A 22,832-nucleotide genomic window follows, 5' to 3' on the forward strand; every position below is an offset into this window, starting at 1 on the left:
ATTAGACCAATGCTAAAGAAAGTATATAACTTTTTTGTTTACTTTTAGTCTTGTTTTGCTAAAATTAGTGGATAAAAGTTTAGAGAACTGGGACACTTGCACAGCCTCAGAGTATCTCTCCCAGAATATTAATTAATTACAGTGGCAGAAATAGTTGACAGTGGAGGAACCTGGCACACACTATCTTCCCCAACTGATCAACGTCAACATTACTAGTAATTAAGACATATTGACATCACGTACCCCTTACATGACTCATTGGGAAGGACAGTTCACCTCCGTGGTGTTCTTCCCCCAAATCCATAAACTCAATCTAATAATGACAAAACATCAAACAAACCCAACTTAAGGGACATTATATTAAGTACCTGACCAGCACTCCTCAAAAGTGTCAAGGTCATGTAAAACAAAGACTGACTGAAGATCTGTCACAGACTGGAGAAGACTAAGAAGACACACCAACTAAATGTAACGTGGGGTCCTGGGTTAGATCCTAGAAGACAAAAAGGACCTTAGAGATAAAAACAAATGAATCCCCAATTAAGTAAGTCTATAGTTTATATTATACCAATATTAATGTACCATGATGATATGATGATTGTACCATAGTTATATAAGATTAGGGGAACTTGTACTGTCTTTGAAACTTTTCTACAAGTCTAAAATTATTTAAAAAGAAAGCTTTCAAAAAGCCAATTTAAAGATAAATAAATAAATAAAAGTATATATGGTACAAATCACAAAGGTGGATAAGAACGACTGAAGTTTGAGAATTACGGGAGTAGTCACCCTTCACACCTACATTCAAGAAAAGCTGTCCCCAGAGTGAGAATCATGGCTGTGGAAGAATATTTAGTAAAATAGAGAAATGTTCACTTTATATTACTTGGAAAAAAATAAATTATCCCATTTTGTTAAAAAAAAATATATGTAGGGGGCGGCCGGTTAGCTCAGTTGGTTAGAGCGCAGTGCTCTTAACAACAAGGTTGCCAGTTCAATCCCCGCATGGGCCACTGTGAGCTGCGCCCTCCACAACTACATTAAAATAACTATTTGACTTGGAGCTGGTGGATCCTGGAAAAACACACTTAAAATAAATAACAGTTTTAAAAAATATATGTATCATATATAATGCATAGAAATAATGTTAAAATAAATATAACCTATATTGAACAAAGAACAGATGGCACTTATTAAATAGTAAAAGGGACATAGCTTTCGGAAAGTAACTTGCCTAGAGCAATTAAAATGCTCACACTCTTTGACTCAGTATCCTCATTTCTAGAAGTTACACTAAGAGAAAATTCCAAAGTATGAGAAAAAACTGCATGTCCCAGCATTATTTATAATGAAAAGAAACAATCTACGTGACAATCATTACTAGATTAGTAAATTTCAAGTGTTTTTCGATCATGACCCAGAGTAAAAAATACACTTTATGTTGTAATGTAGTATGTGCATGTGTGAGAGAAATTGTGTGCGTTTGTGTGTGTATAAAATTGAAGCAAAAAGGTTTCTCAAAATAATACCTATCTTTACTGCATGTGACGCTCTCTGCTACTTTCTAGCCTAATCTAATAGATTTACCAACCCATTGGTGATGACCTGCAATGTGAAAAACATTGTACTCGATGGACTACTGTGCAGCCATTAGTAGCGATGACTATAAGCCACAAACCGGTAACAGCGATTACCTCTAGGGAAAGAAAAGAGAAGGTGGAAAGAAAAGAGACGGTAGAAAGAAGGCTTGCTTCTCACTGTATAGTTTTTAGCCTTTTTGAATTTACAACACATATATGTATTACTTACTTAGAAATTAACTTTAAGTTATGATTGTAAGTTGTGATTAAACAGCATCAGACTATGCTAATTATGCATAACTAAGCTATACTACACTAAAATGGAAAAACATACACGTGAAAGAGAAAATTATACCTAAACAATAATCACATGTTAGCATTTTTTCCCTTTTTACAAAGTTCTAAATGCTCCACACTGTTACTATTTTACTTCTACAATTTAACATATTTATTTGTTTAAATTAATGCAATTATTGAGGACACAGATTTCAAATCTAATGGTAGTGCCTTCTTTATTAAGCTGGGTGGTAGGTACACGAATATTCATATTTAAACTAAACATATAAAAATATATATACTATGTATCTTTTTTTTTATTAGTTTCAGGTGTACAAAACAACATAATGATACTCACTATATTTTTAATAATATTTTTTAAATTAAAGTTTCCAGAAGTCGGCCCTCCTTCCGGGCCTGCCTCTCCCCACCCTCTAACTCAGGAAGACACACCAACCAAGTGTGGAGATAGGATTGAAAATCATCAGTCAATTGTATGCCTTCAATCTTTGTAAAGAGGTTCTAACACGGATCATACCACCACCATGGCTTCTGAAGATTTCCATTTAGAACTTCGTAGGTGAGCTAGTTTGGGCATTCCATTCACACTCAGGACTCTCGTTTTTGTCTTCTTTTGCTTTCCCTCTTTCCCCCACCAAGCCATTATTCACTCCTTCATACATTTAATCACGTATTTTTAATCACATATAAGCTTTTCTGTGCAAAGGGACCATTTTTTATCCATCTGTAAATTTCCAACAGGCTGTAATGTAGTAATTTCTTTACATACAGTAAGTGCTCAATAAGTATTTATTAAATAAGCAATCTCATAGGCAGAACTCCAGAACACAGTACATGAAATATGAAAAGTGTCAAGGACATAAAGCACTGATCACTGGAGATCAAGTATAAGTCATGCTTAAAATAATGTCATTACTTTTATTTAATGAAGTTAATATTGAATTATCATAAAGAATAAAGGAGTAAAAGAATAAAAGAGTAAAACACTCAGCAACAAATAGCAAGTGGTCTATAAATAATAGTTTGGGAGTTTAAAAATAATATGCATACATATTTACATGATATATATTTGTATATGGTATATGGTATATGTTAGCATCATATAAACACATAGACATGCACACACATATATCAAAGAATGCAAGAATGCCAGGGACACAATTTGCCTGGATTTCAGAAAAATATCTCTTGATCTTGTGGATAAAACATACGTATACTGGCTGCTGGATGGTCTGGTAACTCAGGACAGCGAGGCCCAAACAATGCTGCAAAAAGGCTGAATATGAACCAGGAAGAAGCACTCTGGAACTCTTCGAAGTCTGGACCCTTCCCATCTTTTTCAGATCCTAGCATGGTCACCCTTTTTATCAATGACTTGGGTAAAATATGCTTAACAAAAAACGCATATGACAAATTAATTGGGAGCGATAATTAATATACTAGAGATAATAATAATATAAAAAATCAGGCCTCCACAAACTATGAGGTTGGTGCAAAAGCAATTGCGGTTTTCGCAATTATTTTTAACTTTTTAAATAGCAATTACTTTTGCACCAACCTAAGAACCATAGGTTAAATATAACAACATGAAATTTTAAAAGGACCAAAGATATCATTTTACACTTAAGTTTAGGAAAAAGACTGCATGACAACAGGACAAAGATGGTATAAGTGAAGAGACTTGAGGGATGGATTAATATGAGTCAACTGATGAGTCAGTGTGATTTTGAGTTTCATTGACTGGAACATAGAGCACAGGTCAAACAAGGTCCATATCTTACTCCACTCCATTCTGGTTAGAATATTAGTGGATCCAGGGGACACATACTATTATTTGCAGACCCAGGGGGACATGGAGTCTTAAAAACATCTCAGGCAAGAATACTGAAAGAAAAAAGAAAATCAAGTCTGTGCAGTCCCTTAAACAGTGAAATAAGATGACACGTCTGATTCATGAGGCTCTTAAGTCCTCCTACAGAACAGGAAGATTTTAAAAAAAAAGTGACCACTTTTATCCCTCATGGAATCATCTCTGGGGACTTGTGGCCAGAAAGCTGACAGAAGGAAGAGACAGCCGAGCTCTGCCTGACCCTCCCTTTGTCCCTCCTGCTACTCACAGGAGAACTTCCCAATTGGGGCTCCGACCCTTCAAGCTCTAGCAAGGACACAGAGGAGCTCAGGAATCCAAACAATTCTTACCCATTATCTCCCCAAACCATGGTTCACCATGATCAGAATTACAAAGTGATATTTTTAACCACCAGAGTGAATTCTTGTGGCTCTTTAACCTTCTATACTAAGCTGCCATCTGAGAGCTGTTTGTGAACAAGGACTCGGGTTTGACTGTTGTACGTGAAACGTTAGACTGCAGGGATGCAGCACGTCAGCTCCGGCAGGCATGCTGGGATGTACACATACCAGCTTATCTCCCATAATGGGAAACGATGATGCTTCTTCTAAGGTCTGAGGAAGAACCAGGAAGAGAGACGAGCAGGGGCTCCTCAAAAATCCTGTTCTTATTCTAGGTACATGGAAGGTGGCCCTGGTACAGAGATGAATGTCATACTAAATAAACACTAACATCCTATAGTAGAAGATGACATCTTTTTAAACCATTCTCTCCCTCTTTTTCCCCAAGGACAGGAACCTAGAAGTTTCTAATTTATGCAGTGATTATCTCCTTCCTTAACAATACATGCACTAGAGGTATTCCATTTTTATGTAGACAAGAGCTAGTTTGCCTTTTGTATAAAAAGAGGTGCTTATAAACATTCATTCACATAGAAACCAACATAGAGCAATCTATGCAACGGGGGTGGGGGGAGGAATAGACCCTAGGTTGCAAGGAAGGGAAGATGGGTGAAATGATGAGCAGAAAAACAAAGGAATGTGGAGGGAGAAAAGGAAGCAATTTAAAATCCTGAAAGACAGAAACAGGAGGAAGCTTGTTTGGAAATCTGAGAATAGCATATTTGGGGGAATTCCTGAGCATTTCTCCCAGGGATGTCAAGAAACATATTTGAGTACCACTTAGTCTTCTGAAGGAAAGAAAGAATTCCCTTAGTGTCGGGGTTTCTTACCCTGGGTTAACACGATTGTCCACACCCCATGTCACTGGCTGCCCATGACTTGGAGAAGGGAGGCAGAGTGAAAAGAACAAAGGGTCAAGGACACTGTCCCCAGCACAGCAGATGCCAGCAGAAGTCTTCTTTCTCACAAGCCGTGGGACTCCAGAAGCTACACTGGCGCTCCTCAAACCTCAGCAAGCAAGGGAGGTCAACCATTTGAGAGTCCTCAAGGTGATGACGGATTGCAGCCACTCATCGTCAATGCAGACACCACATGCAGTCAGTAATGGGGACACATTTCTTCCGAGGAAAATGCCCAAAGGAGCTGACGAGGGAAAGTCCACTTAGGGAGCATTCAACAAGAAGATGAGGCTTGACTTTTGTCTGTGTACTCCCAAGAGTTACCACTGCTTACTAAATTATTGTTCCTTTGCAGACTTAAGACCTCTCCACATACAGCCAGCAGAAGCATAGCTACCAGACAATCACAGAGCGTCAGAGACCCACAGAAAGCTGCAAGAGTTCTGAGAGGCAGAGATGGAGACTAAATTGGGGTTTGGCAGTTTGTAAATGTGTTTGAGGACACTGAAGGTGAGCCTTTTCTCTATTTTGCTTTCTGCAGCCATGATCTCTCTCCTGCTGTACGGGCAATAAGAATGGACACAAGGTGGGAGGATCAAGGGCTATTTTAATAGAAAACAAGAATCTGAAGATGACTGACTGTAGAGATGAGGAAGGGTCCAGAATGGCTGTCAGATTCTGGCTCGGATCACTGAGGGCCAATCACCACACCAGGAAATGCAGACAAAATAGAAAGTTCCAAGGTGTTTTGCTGTAGTCATGTCTGAATTTAACCAAGAGGGGAGGTTGCTCCAACACAGGAAGTTGTTTAGACAAGACATACAAGAGTGGACAGGACAGAGATTGTGGAGGGAAATGAGACAAAGAAAAACAGGGAAGGAAAAAGAATGAAAGAGGAAGGGAAGGAGGGAGAAAAAGGAGAACGGAGCAAAGTGTGTGTGTGTGTGTGTGTGTGTGTGTGTGTTGAAAGGAGGTGAGCAGACGTGGGTAACACAAACAGAGCCATAAATGAAACTGCGAATCCTGAGGTCCTGGCTGCTGATTGTCTCTGGCCACAGCCTGCACCCAGCACAGGTGTACCCTCCTCTGCAGGTAGGCTCTGTGGGTAGCACAGAAGGTGAAAACCACATGGAGTCATGATCACTCTTGAAATTCCCTTCGAAAGGCACCACATGGGAAACCAGCCGCAGTCTCTCAGGAAACCCAGTTCAATTACTTTTCATATACATTATTTTTGTGTACTCTTATGAATCTCAGAACTAGAAGAACCCAAGGAGCCCATCTTCCTTGCCTAGTGGGTCTCAAAAAAAAAAAAAGTCTTAGTAGTAGAACCATTGATCTGGTCTGAATAAGCTTCATTTTGCTCAGAGAGATTGGTAATCACCTACTGTCACCCAACTAGATAGGATTCTAGGACTCTTCTCTGACCCCACACTCCTCCATGCTACTCTCATCTTAAAATTCCCCTAGGAGACAGAAGGCCAAGGTTGGGGGTTCCACTCTACCACTAAATAGCTGTGTGAGTTGCAAATAGTGCTTTCCCCTTTCTTGGCTCTAATCTCCCCATCTGGAAAATAAAGCCAGACTAGATGAACTCTAACAGCCCAGACAACTCTGAGATGTTTACTGAATGAAAATTGCTTTGAAAAGTGCAAAGCACTTTATAAACACAAGCTAACAGTAATGGAGTAATGGTCAACTCTCGCAGGGCAGACATTTTGGCATCCTCTGCCTTTCCCCTCTACTTCATCCTTAATAGCCCATGTCTACGTCCGACCTGTTCTACTTTGGAATATTCTCTAGGATTCACCCCCTCCTCTCTATTCCAGTTGCTGATGTCCCATACTGTTGAGCAGGTCTCCTTACTGCCAGTCTCCATCCTCTCCAAAATTACCCTACTTTCTTCTACAAAAGTGATTTCCACAAAATTCCACATTCACTGCATCATTTCCCTCTCCTGTGCACCAAGGCAGAACATCCAGAGCTCAGATTTCCAGCTCTGCTCTTCCAGACCTACACTCCCAAGGCAGACCATCACGGTGACCCCAGAACACCACATTCTCTCTCTGTTCTGGCTGTTGTCCACATCCAGAACATTTCCCACCCCTCCTTTGCTTATATAAAGCCGATCTAACTTTCCAAGACCAGAAAAGATCCTGCCTCCTCCAGGAAAGTTTTTCTACAGTTTTAAGATACAACTTTCTTATTTCTGAACTACAAACCTATTTAGTTACCATGTTTCCCCAAAAATAAGACCTAGCTGGACAATCAGCTCTAATGCGTCTTTTGGAGCAAAAAGTAATATAAGACCCAGTATTATATTGTATTGTATTGTATTATATTATATTATATTATATTATATTATATTATATTATATTATATTACATTATATTACATTATGTAAGACCTGGTGTTATGTTATGTTATGTTATGTTATGTTATGTTATGTTATACCCAGTCTTATAGTAAAATAAGACCAGGTCTTGTATTAATTTTTGCTCCAAAAGATGCATTAGAGCTAATCGTTCAGATAGGTCTTATTTTTGGGGAAACACAGTAATAAATACAGTCAAGATCTTCAATATTCTCTAATTCTTTAACAAATTTTGTCTCTCCCAATATATTATAAATTCCCTCTATCAGAAAAGAAGTTTTATATAATATTTAAAGTACTATGTTGCTAAAGCTGAAAAAAATTCAGCAAGTACCTGTTGGATGCCTGATGGCTGAAAAGCAAGATCTTAGTTTTCTCTCCTGCCCTTCACAAGAAGTGTGGGGGGTGAATCCAATACCCTGCCAACTCCTGAAGTACCTCCCCACCTTTCCTCCCTGCTTTCACCCACTTTGTTTGGGGTGGAAAGGCCCCCTCTATCACAGGTTCAGATCAACCTCTTCTCTAAGGCTGTGTCTGAGCACATCAGAGCAGACAGTTATATTTAGCTCCATTCTTAAAGTCCTGATCAGTCTGTGTGATAGCAGCGGCTGCTCCCAACCCCTGACGGAGATGGGAAGATAAAGGGAAGAGAGACACAGAGAGAAGAGCCAAGACTAGCAGTAAGTTTGTAACACACATTTCAGATTTGGGCTTTTGACGTAGATCTGCTTCAAATCAAGCCTCATCTGTTCTCAAGCCCTAAAGGGGCGAGGCATCCATGAGAAGGCTCTGTAAACTGCCTGGGCACAGACACCTCTGCCGGCCACACCAGTGAGGCCTGGCAACTGCAAAATGCTTCTCATCCTTAGGGAGCCAGCAAACCGGGAGGTGGGGACTCTCAGACCCAGTGCCTCTAGCCCAGAACACTCTAGGCCAGGAGCCCTGACAGGCAAGAATCACAGATACAGTTGACCCTTGAATAACACAGGGTTTAGGGGTGCTAACCCCCTGTGCAGTCAAAACTCTCCGTATAACTTCTGACTCCCCAAAAACTTAGCTACTAATAGCTTACTGTTGACCAGAAGCTTTACCAACAACGTAAACAGCTTATTAGCACATATTCTGTATATGTATTATATACTGCATTCTTAAAAAAAGGTTAGAGAAAAGAAAATGTTATGAAGAAAATAAATCATAAGGAAAATACATTTACAGTATTTATTGAAAATAATCTGCATATAAGGGGACCTGTGCAGTTCAAACCCGTGTTGTTCAAAGGTGAGGGAGGCTGTTGAGGGACCAGCCCTCTCCCCCGAGAAAGGCACTCATGGCCATCATTCCCAGGGTACTCGGCAGTGCCAGCAGAGTGGGCATGCCCAAACTGCCTCCCACCACATCTGGCCTCTAGCCACTCCACAACACATCGCTGCAAAAATTCCCAGCTTCCATGCTCTCCACAGCCACCTTCCTCCATTCCCTTTCCAGATTTACTACCCTTGTTTGTTCATTAGAAGTGTTCACTCCCAGCATCGACTTCCAGCCATCACTCACACACACACACACACACACACACACACGCACACGCACACGCACACGCAAACACACATGGGACAGTATCTAGGGCAACGAGTCCCCTTCTCAGGTTCCTCTTCTGTTCAGCATGTTCATTCTTTATAATGCTCTCTGGGGCCTGTTCTACTTTACAGGAGTTGATCCTTTTGCCCCCTGTAAGATTTTAAACTAGGTAAAGGTGGTGCCCACCTTCCAGGGCTGGGGGTGCCAAGGTAAACCATTCAGAGTGTCAACACAGCAACCAGAAGGCAGATTCTCTCACCTGCCTCTAAGCTCCTTCCTCACAAAAGGCATCCGCTGCACCCATCTCCAGCGCCAAAGAAACACCACAGGAAACTGAGCACTAACCTCTGTACTTTCCAGAATGGGAAGGAAACAGGAAAGCAAGCTGGAGACAGTTTTAAGAAGAATCAGTACCACACTGCACTCTATGAAAAGCTAGCTCCTGGTTTCAGGCCTGCAAGAAACAGCATCATTCCATCTTCAGACTCCTAGTTATCTCCAGTGGCTCCACTGTCTCAGGGAAGCTGTGTTAGCATTCCTCCTCACAGAGGCATGAAGCAACCGCACCCCCACAGAGCCCCAGAGGCAGAGAGTTGGACAGAAAGGAATGTAGACAGCTTCCCAGAAGTGCCCGGCTGAGAAGGAAACCAGGAGCTTACCACAGCTTCCTGGGGCCACAGGGGAGGAACCAGGCTTTCAGAAGGACTTTGGCAGCTCAGAGACCTTGAAAGTCCCCATATCTAAAAGCTCAGAAGAACGGAAAGCACAGTGGTTGGAAGACGCCCAGACAGAACAAGCCTGGGCTGGCCCCATATGGCTTCAAGTCAGCAGTGGCTATACTGGAATGTAAGCAAGAGTCTTAGAGAAACGCTAAACTATTGATGGTCCCAAAGAAACCCAGGGCAGGCCTGGGATGGGGAGGTCGGAACCTCTTAGCATACGTATAAGCTTTGTCTAAGCTTTGTCCTGGTGGCTTCCCATGCAGAGGCTTCATTTCTTTTCCCCACTTCTTGGGGGAGGAGTGTGGAACCAGATTGGATGCCCAACATCTGACAGGAAAACAAAGACAGGTAAGCAGATGGGCTTCGCAGCTCCAGTGCCTCCCAGCTCTGTTCTCTCTGTCATGCTTCAGAGGTCATAAAGCTTTTCCTATTCCTACTGTGAGTTGTAGGCTTCCCACGAAGCCCCACCACAGTTTCCAGAATCCTGTCCGTGAGGGAAGGCTGAGCACAGAGGAAGGGCTTCCCTGAAGAAGTGCTTTCTCCAATTTGTCACATGTTATGGCTTTGTGAGGCTCTGTTCTAGGATATGCATAGGGGAAAGAACAGAACATAGAAAGCAAGTTATTAGAAACACCTGCCAGTTATATACTAGGTGTCCACTTTAAGAGTATCAAAAGAAAATAATCAAATAATTTTAATAAAAAATGAGTTAAATCATAAACTGCTTTCCCTTCCCAGAAAAGGGCAACTCCTGATACAGATTCCAAAAAACCCAGACATCACTTCCTCTTCCATCTCATATCCAACTCCCAGTTTGGAAACCCTCATCAGTTGTTAGTATTAACAGAAAATACACACACACAGACACAGAGACACACATGTCTGTTCATTCCTCAAAGCTTTGTTCCCACAGCCAAAGTTGCAAGACCCTTTCCAATTTCATGTCCCTGTGGGGACAGCAGGAGGCAAGAATGAGATGTAAGCTTTTCCCAAGCAAAGGCCTTGGCTGCCATCAGGACCGGGGGTGGCTTCAGACAGCCGCACATGCAGGAGGAAGGCTGAGCACCTGGAATCTCCTCTTCCTCCACAGCACCCACCAGCGAACTAGCTGACGTCATCTCTCTAGTAGCCACATGTCTGCCCCAGACCCTGGGATTTTGCCCATCTTCACCTCAAAATTGCACAATAAGTGTCTGTAGCCGGTTAGGTCAGTTACTTACAGCCTGGTACCACAGAAGTAAAGGGAAGAGGCTTAGTACTTCAAAGAGCCGTTAGTTTCACCCTGCCCTGTGGCCACAGATTTCACTCCCAAACCTTGATCAAAGGCTTCTTTTTTCAGACACGAGACCAAAGATGAGCTCAAACCACCTCTGGACACCATAGAAAGAAGGACAAAGAAAGAGGTAATCGGCTATGGACACACTCCTTTGGAACTTCATGATACACACAATCCCCAGGCAAAAACACATGGACAGGTTGTCCCACTCGACAGGAAATTCTCAGTCACTTGGAACTTAGCAGAGCCTGGAATTTTATTCAAAAAATTGTTCCATTTTCCTGAATTGTTCATTCTACAAGGAGATGCTGTAGCTTACACGAGCACAGGGACATCTTCAGTTTTCATAAATTGGCAGCAGATTTATCCCACCGGAAATATACAAAGCTTCAAACTATCGTAGAAGCTTTCCATTTAAGACCTGACACAGCATCACAATAAGAATGCATTATTTCCTACTCAAAAATAGGTTTAGATAATTCAATTAACTCCACTAAACAACATGTTTAAAGAATGTGGTCCTGTCATAATTAGATCAAGATTTTCAAAGTGGGAGAACTTCTTCAGAACTATTTCCCACATGACACACGGGGGGGGGGGGGGGACAGGTGGAGCTTAAGCACCCCTAACTACCAAGGTGAAACGCAAAGGGAAGAACTGAACTCTCCTGATCTAGGCCTCCCTGGGAAGCACTCTCTCTTCCTCCTCTGCAGACCACGGGGACACAGGGACAGGAACAGAGTCAGCCCCTTCCACAGTGGCACCACCAGTAGGGGCTGGAGGACGAAGACTGTTTTCACTGAACGCTCCTTTGTTAGTCAGTCACTTTTATAAGTTGAAGACATTTTCCCCAAGGGACAATATTAGACATGTTAGTTGGATGCCCAGATAAACTCATTATTGAATAGAATGGCTAAAATATTGTTTATACATAAAATCAAGATACAAAAATTACCTGTGTAAATACTAGCAATAAAACAAAACACAGAGGACTAAGGTTAAATGATTTTTACATATCCCAAATTGTAGTCCTGGAAGAAGGACAGATTAATTAAAAGACAGGTACTTTTAGGGATTTCAAAAGGCTCTCACGAGGACAGGACTGAGAGCACTGATTCCTCACACCAACTAATTGCACTCCCAAATGTCTGACTATCGTTCAGAAGGATTCTTACGTCATGCTGACCAGCTATGCTTAGGGCTAGCTTTCACTCCACAGTCCAAGAGGGAAAGGGACAAGGAGGGTATTTCCTGAGGCGTCGAAGCAAAATAGATAGGAGAGAAAGAGAAGAAGAGGGTCAAAGAGGATGTAGGTAGCTTGAAGAACACCTGCCTGAGGGGAATCTGTGGAGCGAGGACTGGTAAGAGACAAAGAAACACGAGAGTTCATGATACCCAGAACTGGAGTGGCAGGGAGGACATGCTAGGCATTGTGTGACACACAGCTACCAAATGGCCCATCTGCCTAGTACAACTTGGTTGAAGGCAAAATGGTTGGGGTGAGGGGAAGTGCCAAATAGCCAGACCTGGGCTCACAACTCTTATCAAGCCCCAAGTCAAACCATTACTCCGCCCCGATGATGTTGGCATTCACGATGAACACATTTACAGAGCCTACAGGAACTGCTTACGGCCTGTTGTCGTGGAGCTGGATGAACTGGAGTGCCTACCTTTCTAAAGAAAAGGCACCATCCCCGAGTTCCCGTTACCTGGCTCTAGCAGTCCCAGGCAAGTAGAAGACGCCTTCAGTGGCAATGTAGAATCATGATGGAATCAGGGCTTATGGAATACAAAAGATATGGGATGAGTACTGTGGTTTATGTCACAGGGACTCAGAGATAAATAAAAGGACTGAAGAATAGCAAAGAAGGCCCACTTGAAAATATACAGTCAGTTACGTAACTCTTCTTCCCGGAACTATTCTACTCAGTTCCTTGACTTTCTCTAGCAAATTGCAGCAGCCCAAGAGCCTCCCAGGCTTGGGCTTACGCAGGAATAGCGAGTGCAGGTCCTTATCACTAACCCTGCAGGGACTGGTATTGCTCTGCGCTCATTTAGAAAAGTTTCTGCTGACTGCCTGACAAAGGATTACAGGGAAGCAAAAGACTTTGGAGAGTGTCCTCATCCACCTCATTCCGTACTGGAGGAAACCAATGCAAATCTTTAACTGGAAAGAAAGAGTATAAACTAGGCAAGATCTGATTAAATCCCAGAATCATTTCAGAGGGGACAGGGAGGGATAAGGAAGAAACGCAGCTCTGCCTCTCTGAGTATGTGTTTGCGGGGGCCATGGTTTCCTAGGCAGAAGTCAAACCACTTTGCTTCTTCTTCAAAGACCTGCTTCTCATGAACACCAAGGGGGAATCTCTCAGTTCTTTTGTCTACTTGTATTTCCTAGCTCCGAGTGTTGTAATCCCCCAAGTAGTACCCCATTTCTTGCTGGGACAAAGCCATGCCACCTTCAGGGCACAAGAATTGGAACACAGCCATGCACAGGAGTGATCAACAAATACAGAAGTTGGACGTGTTGGCCAACATTTAAGCTTTCTGGAAACTACAACTTCTAAGGACCATTCTCCACATGACGGGGAAATCAAAGCCAGGTGAAGATCTGGGCTGAGTTTCAAATATTCCTTGGTTTACAACAGAGGTGGAAGGCGGGAGGCAGAATTATGGAACCGAACCCACAGAAGGCCAAGCCTCCCACATCCTGAGGGTGACAGCAAACAGGTGTGGACCCAGAGCAAGCCCAGGGCTGGACCCGGCAATTATCTCCTGAACTCATCCTCGTCAGAGAAGTTCCACCATGTTGTTACCACATTTTATACTTTTTCAAAGTGACTATATATATAAACATTTTATCTGGATTTGAGTATCCTTCAGGTTCCATTAATGATACTCATGGTAATGGTTCTCTGCCTCTAGCCTGTCTATTCTTGCCTCGATCCCCCAAGCTTACTCTCTGGGTTCCCATCTCATATCCATAGATTCCTATCTTCTTGATCATAAGGTCTCTTTTGACAAAAGGAAACTGAGACATAGAAATGTGCTTTGTGCAAGATCACACCACCAATTTGTGGCGCAGCAGGGATTAGAATCCAATTCTCCAAACTCTAGTCCAGCACTCTTTCCAACTGACCACAATACCTCTGTTATAGGAGAAACATCTGCCCTAGAGCAGCAAGACCAAGAATCAAAACAGTTTATCTGCATGTCTTCTTAAGCAAAACAACACAGCCAAAATGTTTGGCAGAGACTAACTAAATATTTCATCTGTCATCTACGCCGGGGGGGAAGACTGTGGGAATGACGTCAGCACAGCACACGGGGCTACTGAAGACCACTGCAACGGCCAGCAGAGGGGTGTCCAAAAGGAAAAATGCAGTTTTAACGTAAGAACAAGCTAGGAGCAAAGGAATCAGATTTTTTATGTTAATTGTTGAGATTTAAAAAGAGGATTCTGGATCCAAATGTTAATGTGAACGGACTGTCATCTGAGAGCTGACCAAAGAGAAGCCAGAAGAAAACATTACACTATCAAGTAATGGAGACAGGGATCCATGAACGTGAGGTGCGAATGCCTAGGAAATCAAAGAGAGGGCAGACAGGCTACAGGTAGAGAACCGCCAGCACACAGCACTATGAGTGAACTGGAAGGGAACGCAAGGGGCCCAAATAAGGGTCTTCTGAAAGGAGAAAAAGCACCAAGATCAATTAGCTGGAGAAAGGCTGGGGGAACAGAAGTCACTATACAGAACTAGGTGCACTGGTTAAAAAAAATAAATCCTACCAATCATCCCAGAGAAAAACTCTCCAAAGAGCATGAAAGCTATGAAGAGAGGGAAAAAGTTATTACCACCAAGTGAAAGTCACCTGAGCTTCCCAGTGACCTCTGATAAAGAAAACGCTTCACAGGGCAGACATTACCCCTCGATTTCATCCGAGGCTCTGATATCAGGACTGTTCAAATAGACAGGAAGAACAAAGGGGACTGACACAGGCCTCCAACCACTTCCCGAGGGGCAAGGCGTTTTCTCTTGCACAGACAGCGGGCCAGTCTTAGAAGGCTTCCAGAGAAGTCAGCCTCAGAGAGGGTTGGAGCTGTGCCTACACTCTAGGTGGGCAGAGGGACACTGAGAGCAAGGACGAAGTGACGTCACCAGGAAACTCAGCCAGTGGCGGTCACCCTCCTGCCCACAGGTCCACCTCTGCTCTCCCATGCCATACTTACTACTGGCTGTGGGAAAGGGACAGGAAGAACCTGGGGCTTTTAACCTCACAGGGTGTACATGCTACTTGAGCAGCGAGGACACACATTCCAAAGCACTAAGAAATCCTGCATCAACACTGGAGCTGCACAAGCACCAATAAGCAGCCCAGCCCCTGGGCTTGGAAGACGATACTCTTTCTTAGGGGAGAGTACTGACAACTAAGGCAGTGACGGGCAAATGAGAAAAGGTCTAATAGTCACAGAACTCAGCAAAAGGGAATTTTCAGAGGCAGATGAATTGTTTCCCGATTGTGAACTGATTCACTCACTAGGCAAAGTCTCCGAGAAAAGTAGTTAAGCCAAGGAAAGTATTTTTAAAAAAAGAAAAGAAAAAGGCAGCTCTTCCCCAGGTAGAAAGGTTGAGAAAGCCAACAAAAGGAAGGAGTGACCTCCATGGAAGTAGGGAAATCCTCCACCCAAGTCATTTGTAATCAAAGGCAGAAAGGACTAAACTAATGTAAACAGGCCATGAAAGCTAATGTGCCCTTCTCCAGAGAGGCCAAAACACACACTTCCCCAGCCTGGCCCTGCAAATGCAGACGTGTGTGTTCCCTTATACAAGAGAGGCAGGCTAGGACAGTGGGGAATTCCCAAGCCGCTTCTAGGCATTTGTTTCCTGCACCCAGGCAGTCAGAGCACTCATAAAAACTCCAGGACACCCACACCAAATGGAAGGTGAAGCTAAGACTTTGCTGCTTGGAGGAAAATGCAGTTTGCCTTAAGTTCCCGTAAAAGAGACTCCGAACAATCAGGCAGCTGGACCACCCCCAAGTCTGAGCACCTAGGCCACAGTCCTGCTGCTTCCCCACCCCTCCTTAGCACCAATGCACTAAACAGCTGCCCGGGAGAAAACAATGGGCCTTTGTCTGCGCCTATGCCTTTAGATTATCTTAGAGAACCAAACAGGATAATTCCTTTAGAGGAGTGGTTCTCTTAAATACTTGTCCAGGCCATGATGAAAGTTTTGTTGTTTTTTACCATCTACAGCATCCCTTTCGAATCAATTCCTCCCAGTTCCCTACTGGGCAGTAAGGGTCCTGTACAGCCCTCGCCCCCACCCGCATATGACTCAGCGGCAGACAGGTCCTTGCAGCTCTTCCTGGAGCCTTCACCAGTCACACACCAGCTTCTACTTCTGCTTTCTTCTGGCCTGGCCACAGAACGGAAAGCCTGTGAAGTTTTCTTACTCCCCTTCTCTCCATGCACCAAAATATCCCAGATTGAGTAAATTATATCGATTATTGATACTGTTTTCATCCATATACCTGTCAAAATGGACTGTTAACAGTAACTGTGATTAAAAAAATAAAGTATCAAACAAGCTGGACCATCGAGCTTCTCCTAATGTTGCACTACCAAATAAAAGTTCCCAAACTGACAAACACATCAATACATTTTATGCTGTAATTTTTCGTGATTCAAAATATAACCTAATTTCGTAATAGATGAGTATACGGTGCTTTCTTGGAAAGGGCTGTCCTATTATGCTATTTCTTTGTTTTTAATTTATTATTCTGGTTTTCAAATTTCCTTTATGTGATGTGAAGATAACATAGGTGTGGGATTCTTGTTTATTTTTAGTCTCTTTTCCTGGAAAAAAAATTTCAAATCTGGGAATGCTATGTGGTCTGAAAAAACAAACTAACAAACAAAAACTGTGTTTTGTGAAATCCCATATCCCTATAGTACGCTGGGCTTCTCCCATTTTCCTTCACAGAGATAACTGGCAGCAAATGAATTCAGGAGCCACTTCCTCCAAACCACCAGCAAGGACGAGATGCGACAGCACAAAATCCCTTCCGTGAAACAAAGTCCGAAGAACTCCGAAGTCTCTTCCCCTCAATTCCTCCCTCCTAGCCAGCATCACTCCTCTCCCCAAATGCGTCCAAAAATTCTGTACTCAGGGTTTTTCAGAACAATTAGCTGGATACCATGAGTTCCCTAATTCAATCCAGAATATCATTCATTTTCCATGATTTCAGCACAAGGAGGCCTCACAATGCAGAAGAAAGGGCTTTGGAATCCGATGAACCTGGGTTCCAATTCTGGATCTCGGACAAGTTACTTGGTTTCTCTGAGTCATGATTTCCTCTTCTTTTAGACAATTAGTGAGATTTATGAAAGCAACAAGTAGTGAATGGCACATAGTAGGTCTCCTGTACTGATTCAGTACTTCCTTGACAACATTCTTTCCTTTTGTCCCCCAAGAGGTAGGCTTTTTTGAAACATTTTTGAAAAGAGAGCTGGAAATAATGAAAAACACAACATTTTCCCACAAGAAATCAGCGTTATGCAGCTTTCCTTACCTTTCCTTGCTGGTCGCATTCCCATGGCTGTCCTCAATTCCTTTCCAGGCTCTCCTAGAAAAGGCCCAGGGCATCTATTTAATGGTGTAAATCTCCCATTTCTCCCTCTCAAGAGCCTGTGAGAACGAATTATTAGGTGGCTCAGGGTTCTCTAAGGGCAAGGCTTTCGGTGTCATCCCGGAAAATATTAAAATGTGGAAAAACCGCTCATCTCACCACCTCGTGTTTCTGTGTAGAGTTTCTTCAATCTGCTCTACGCAAATGCTGAATCACGTCTCTATCACTTTGCTGAACAAATGTTCCAAACAATCAAGAAAAATTAATCAGTTTTTCAGGACTACACGGTCTCATTTCACAGCACTCCTATTTGATCCCTATTAATGGAAGCCTCTCTACCATGAAAGCAAAAGAATCCCCAGTACCAGATGGACCAGAACAGTAACCTTACATGCTAACTTTTCTGGGACTACTGACATTTTATACAGTTGAATTCTGTACAGTAGGATGATTTAGTAAACGTATATGTTAAGTTTTATTTAATTTGCAGAAGTTTGTAAAAGTTTTTCATGTAAACAAATTCATAAGCCGGGGAGAGGAGGGAATCCTTTATTGGCCCAGGATATCAAATTTTGACCCCAAAGTTGTAGTCAACCTTTGTAATGACAGCTGAGGGCCTCAAACAAGCAGTAGCCAATGTGTTTAGAACCCGTGGTTTCCAGCGTTAGTCTCAGTCTGGCCACTGCTACTATGGTACAAAACCTGTGAGAGGAACAGACCCTTGCTGGGCCTCCTTCTTTTGCCACAGCAGAATGTAAATAGGATATCTACATTTGTAAGCATGTCCAGAAGATTATTAATATGAAAAACATCACTGGGGAGGAAGCACCATTAATGGATCGCTCTCATTCTCACCCATCTCATGCCTGACCCTTGGCAAGAGCTCCCTCCACAGACATCTACCACCACTGCTTCTCCTTTCCCGGACACCAAAGTACACTGTCAGGCTGGCTGTAAATCGCCACCCTGCTCATGCGACTCCTGCCATTTCCCCCAAAGTTTTCATGTTCTGTTATACCTGTAGGCTTTTGCATATACTGTTCCCTCTTCCTGGAATGCCTTTCCGCCTCAATTTTGCTTAGGCAACTCCAACAGTCCCTCAAGAGTCAGCTCCCACAGCATCTCCTCTGGTTGCTTTCCCTGACCCTGGGGCTTCCTGTGTGTGTCTTTTCCTTATTATTCTTCCCTTTTCTCTAGGCAAGCACCTGTATCATAGTCTGCTGTAAATGTTAGTTTATCACTTAAGTGCCCTAAATAAATTTGAAGTACTCCTCCCCATATACTTAACATTTAAAATTTTGATGCTTAAAATTCTAATACCAGATGCTTGCCAATGACTTCTAATTTGCCTCATGAATCCCTTTATAGTTCGGTATTAACCTTTAGCTCTTTATTGTAGATGTTTTATGCCTCTTGGAGGGCAGGCTCTGTGACCCCTTAATCTGCTAAGTCTGTGTCTTTCCTATCCCACAGAATCGGCCCCCAATGCTTTTACCATGCAGGATACCTGCTTGCTTACAGTTTCAATGGAGACACTGTCTCCCTTGCCTTGTCCCAAATAGACACCTCTTTTATAGACACAAATAGACACAAATCTTTCATTTGAACTCTGCTTGGGCCCTTCATGATCTCCCTCTTACTGTTTCACACTTGCTAAGCACTCAGTGACACTTTGCCCCGTCACTAAGGTGCTGCGGTACCTGGAGATTGTAATACCAATCATCCTCTCCAGAAATACACCCAGATGGTATGTCTTTCAGGTACAAACCACATCCTATGAAAGGATAATCAACAAGTAAACTTGAAGAATGAATAAACAGAAAAAAGATATAAGCAGTCGAAAAAAAAAAAAGTGTATGGTAGAAAACAACAAAGCTAACCCCAGGAATGGAATGCCTTCCTTTCAGTAAATACTCAATAAATAAGTAAATAAATAAAATTGACAGAATTGCTGATAATGATTCTCAAGGAGATGAAACAGATGATCATAATGACTATGCACGGACAGGTTGCAAAAGAAACATTAAAAACATCAGGTTCATACTGAATCAATGAATAGATAAATGGAAGTCAACTTACAACAATACTAACAGAGGATAGAACAGTGTCTACACCACAGTTTTGTTGAAAGTGTTAGAGTCAGTACATGTAAAACATGTGTCTGGCATAACAGTATGCACTCAAAAATATTAGCTTTTATCATTATTATTATTATTACTATTATTTCAAAACAGAATAAATTCCAGATTGAGTAAAGATTTAAATGTAAAAAAAAATGACATCATAAAAAGCAATAGAAGACTAAATGATGGGTATTTATCTTAATCTTGCTGAGGGAAGATCGTTCTAAGAATGACACCACAGGTAAAAAGAGAATGTTAAAGGCTAATAAATTTCACTACATTAAATTATTAAAAATGTTTATATGTGGAAAACACTAAAGTAAAAAGATAAATGACAAACTGAAGGAAATATATGTAGTATAAGCCATGAGTTAGCATCCTTAATATTAAAAGAATTGCTAAAAATCAGTAAAAATAAAACATAAAAATACATGAACATGTAAATCACAAAAGAAATATAAATGGCATTAAACATATGAGAAACTATTCAACCTCAGCAGCAAACAAAGAAATGCAAATTAAAACAGCAATGCAATACCATTTTTATCTTACCAGATTTGCAAATATTATTTTATTCTTTTTAGTTTGGCAAGGATGGCTAAAATCAGGCACTCTCACTCACCCTAGCTGAAGTGATGCAGGTTAAAGACTTTCGGGAGGGCAATTTGGCGAAGCGCATCAAAAGCCCTTGAAAGTGTTCATATCTTTCATCTATCCATTTTACTTCTACAAATATATCCTCCAAAAACAATCGGGTAACTGCACTAAAATATAGGCATAAGGATGTTCATCAGAGTATTTTTATAATAGCAAAAAGGGGAAAAACTAAACATCAATAATATTAAGTAGATACATATTTAGTATTTTTGTGACATATGTTTGTTTTATAGTATTCCTACATATTTTAGTATATATGTAAAAAATGGTTATCTGTGTATAGTGGGACTGTGGGGGTTATTTGTTCGTTTCTATTTTCTAATTTTTCTAGAAAGAACATGAATTACTTGTGCAAAGTTCAACTAACTAATTAGGAGGGAACTGCGCCATCCATGGGCTCTTGAAAGTGATGAGTAGGGGAAAAAGACAAATAACTAACTACCTATAATAATCATGCGTCCAGAGTGCACAGAAGGGCTTGATTCAGCCGGGAGCTGAGTCCTGAAGGATGAATTTGCCAGGGAATGAAGTCAGAAGGCCAAGAGAATATCAGCTGCAAAAAAAAAAAGAAAGAAAGGGAAAAGAGCCTATTGTGTTGGTAAACTGCATGTGATTTCAGCATGGCAGGAAGGGCAGGCTCTGTGTGAAGGACTTGAAGTAAAAAGCCAGATGACAAGATTTTTGAATGTCATGTTATAAATAAATTTGGACTTATCCTGTCTAAGGAGATTCAATAAAGAGCTTTTGTGATTCACTTACAAGAAGATCAAGAAAAGGCAGGACAAAAGGTACAGGAGAAGTGGGTCGAGAGAGGAGTGTGGATACTATGTGGGAAGAGGCAGAAGGCAAGCTTCCGGGTGCTGGAAATTTCCTCACCTTGATCTGAGTGGTGGCTACGCAGGTGAATACAAAGGTTGAAATCCCTTAAGACATACGCTTAATATTTGTTGCACTTCACTGTATGTTATTCCTCATAAAAAGGAAGTAAGTGTGGTCAGTAAGCTGTTATGTTAGAAAGCTCACTGTTGGGAGCAGCCTAGAAGATTGACTGAAGAACATGCAGGGGCAGGCATTCTGACACATTCAAGCTGCATTCCAGGAAAAAGACGGTCAAGGCTTTAAGAGGACTGGAGGCAGCAACAGTAAGGAGGACTTTTGGGAAATGGAACTGACAAGACTTTATGAGTGTGATTACTGAGAAAGGAGGAATCAGAGATGAATCGTTAAAGGAGCTGGTGAATACAAGAGAAGAAAGAGCAGCTTTACAGAGATAAGTACTGCACAGGGGAAGGCTGAGGTGCCTGTGGATCAGCCAGCTGTCCAACAGCAATAACTATATGCCAGGTTGTCTCCTAAGTCCTTTACATATATTAGTCCATTTTACCTCGCCAAGACCTTAGAAGGGAGGCACTATTATTATCCCATTTTACTTATGAGGAAACTGAGGCACAGAGAGGTTAAGTGATTTGTCCAGGAAAACACACAATAAGTGGTAGATGAAGGATCTGAACCCAGGCCATCTGGTTCAAGAGCTCATGCTCTTAAGGTGACCGTTGAGATACAGGTGATGTATCTCTGACATAAAAGAAATAGTTGAAGGCCTGGGGATACCTGAGACCCCACAGGAAAAGGATAGACAAAGATGAAGAACACTAAAACATGCTTCTCTGTGTTGTTCCAAGGATTAAATAAAATGACATTTATAAACCCCTTAGCAGGACAGGTCAGAGTCAGTACTCAATTAAAGACACCCACTAGGGATAATTTTTTCAACAAAACAGTATCATACAAAAGGAACTGGGTTAGATGAAAAGAAATTTAAGGGACGTAACATCCAGATATAACACATGGTTGTAGGTTCAATTCTGGTATGGAAAAAACAATGGTAAGGACACTTGAGGGGTCAGTGGAGAAATCTGAAATATGGTCTGGGTATTAGTTAAAATAAAAATTTACTGAACTGGAAAAGTGGGAAATTAGATTGAAAAACAGTAATGTATAGTATGATCTTGCTTTGGTAAATAAAAGAATACATACATGTACATATATGCACCTAAAAAAAGATCTAGAACAGGGTACACACTAAGATATGAACAGTGGTGATCTGGGTGTCGGGAAAGGGGAGCTTTTTATTTTTTATAATGTACTACAATGCATAAATTACATTTTTTAAAGAACCAATTTAAAGTGGAAAATAAAGACAATTTTATATTTTACAGTTTTCTATTAAAGGAACTCACAGATACAAAGAAAGCAGAGCAAACCTCAAACAATGTACTAGGTGGCTCTTGGATGCCAAGCAAAGGAAAGGAAAGCAGCCTCACTCCCGTCGGCAACCCAAAGGCTCAATGAAACACATTTCTGTATCCACCTTCTTTTGCGTCTTTTGCTCTGAGCAGCTGCCTTTCCAAATCATGAGAGATTTTAGCCTGATTGCCTCCCTCTC

General features: G+C 41.8%; 1 protein-coding gene across 4 annotated transcripts in view; it reads right to left on the reverse strand.

The window, feature by feature from the left end:
• DENND2B (DENN domain containing 2B) overlaps positions 1-22,832 on the reverse strand; it is a 140,706-nt gene that overhangs the window by 106,958 nt on the left and 10,916 nt on the right. The window contains exon 3 of one of the 4 annotated variants that reach the window (XM_019728554.2): positions 17,550-17,603. The exons of the other annotated variants lie outside the window; for them this stretch is intronic. The gene's annotated coding sequence lies outside the window, so the exon portion shown is untranslated. The remainder of the gene's footprint in view (positions 1-17,549; positions 17,604-22,832) is intronic. 4 annotated transcript variants of the gene reach the window in all.

This window comes from Rhinolophus sinicus, linkage group LG06, assembly GCF_036562045.2.
Source record: "Rhinolophus sinicus isolate RSC01 linkage group LG06, ASM3656204v1, whole genome shotgun sequence".
Taxonomy (NCBI): Eukaryota; Metazoa; Chordata; class Mammalia; order Chiroptera; family Rhinolophidae; genus Rhinolophus; species Rhinolophus sinicus.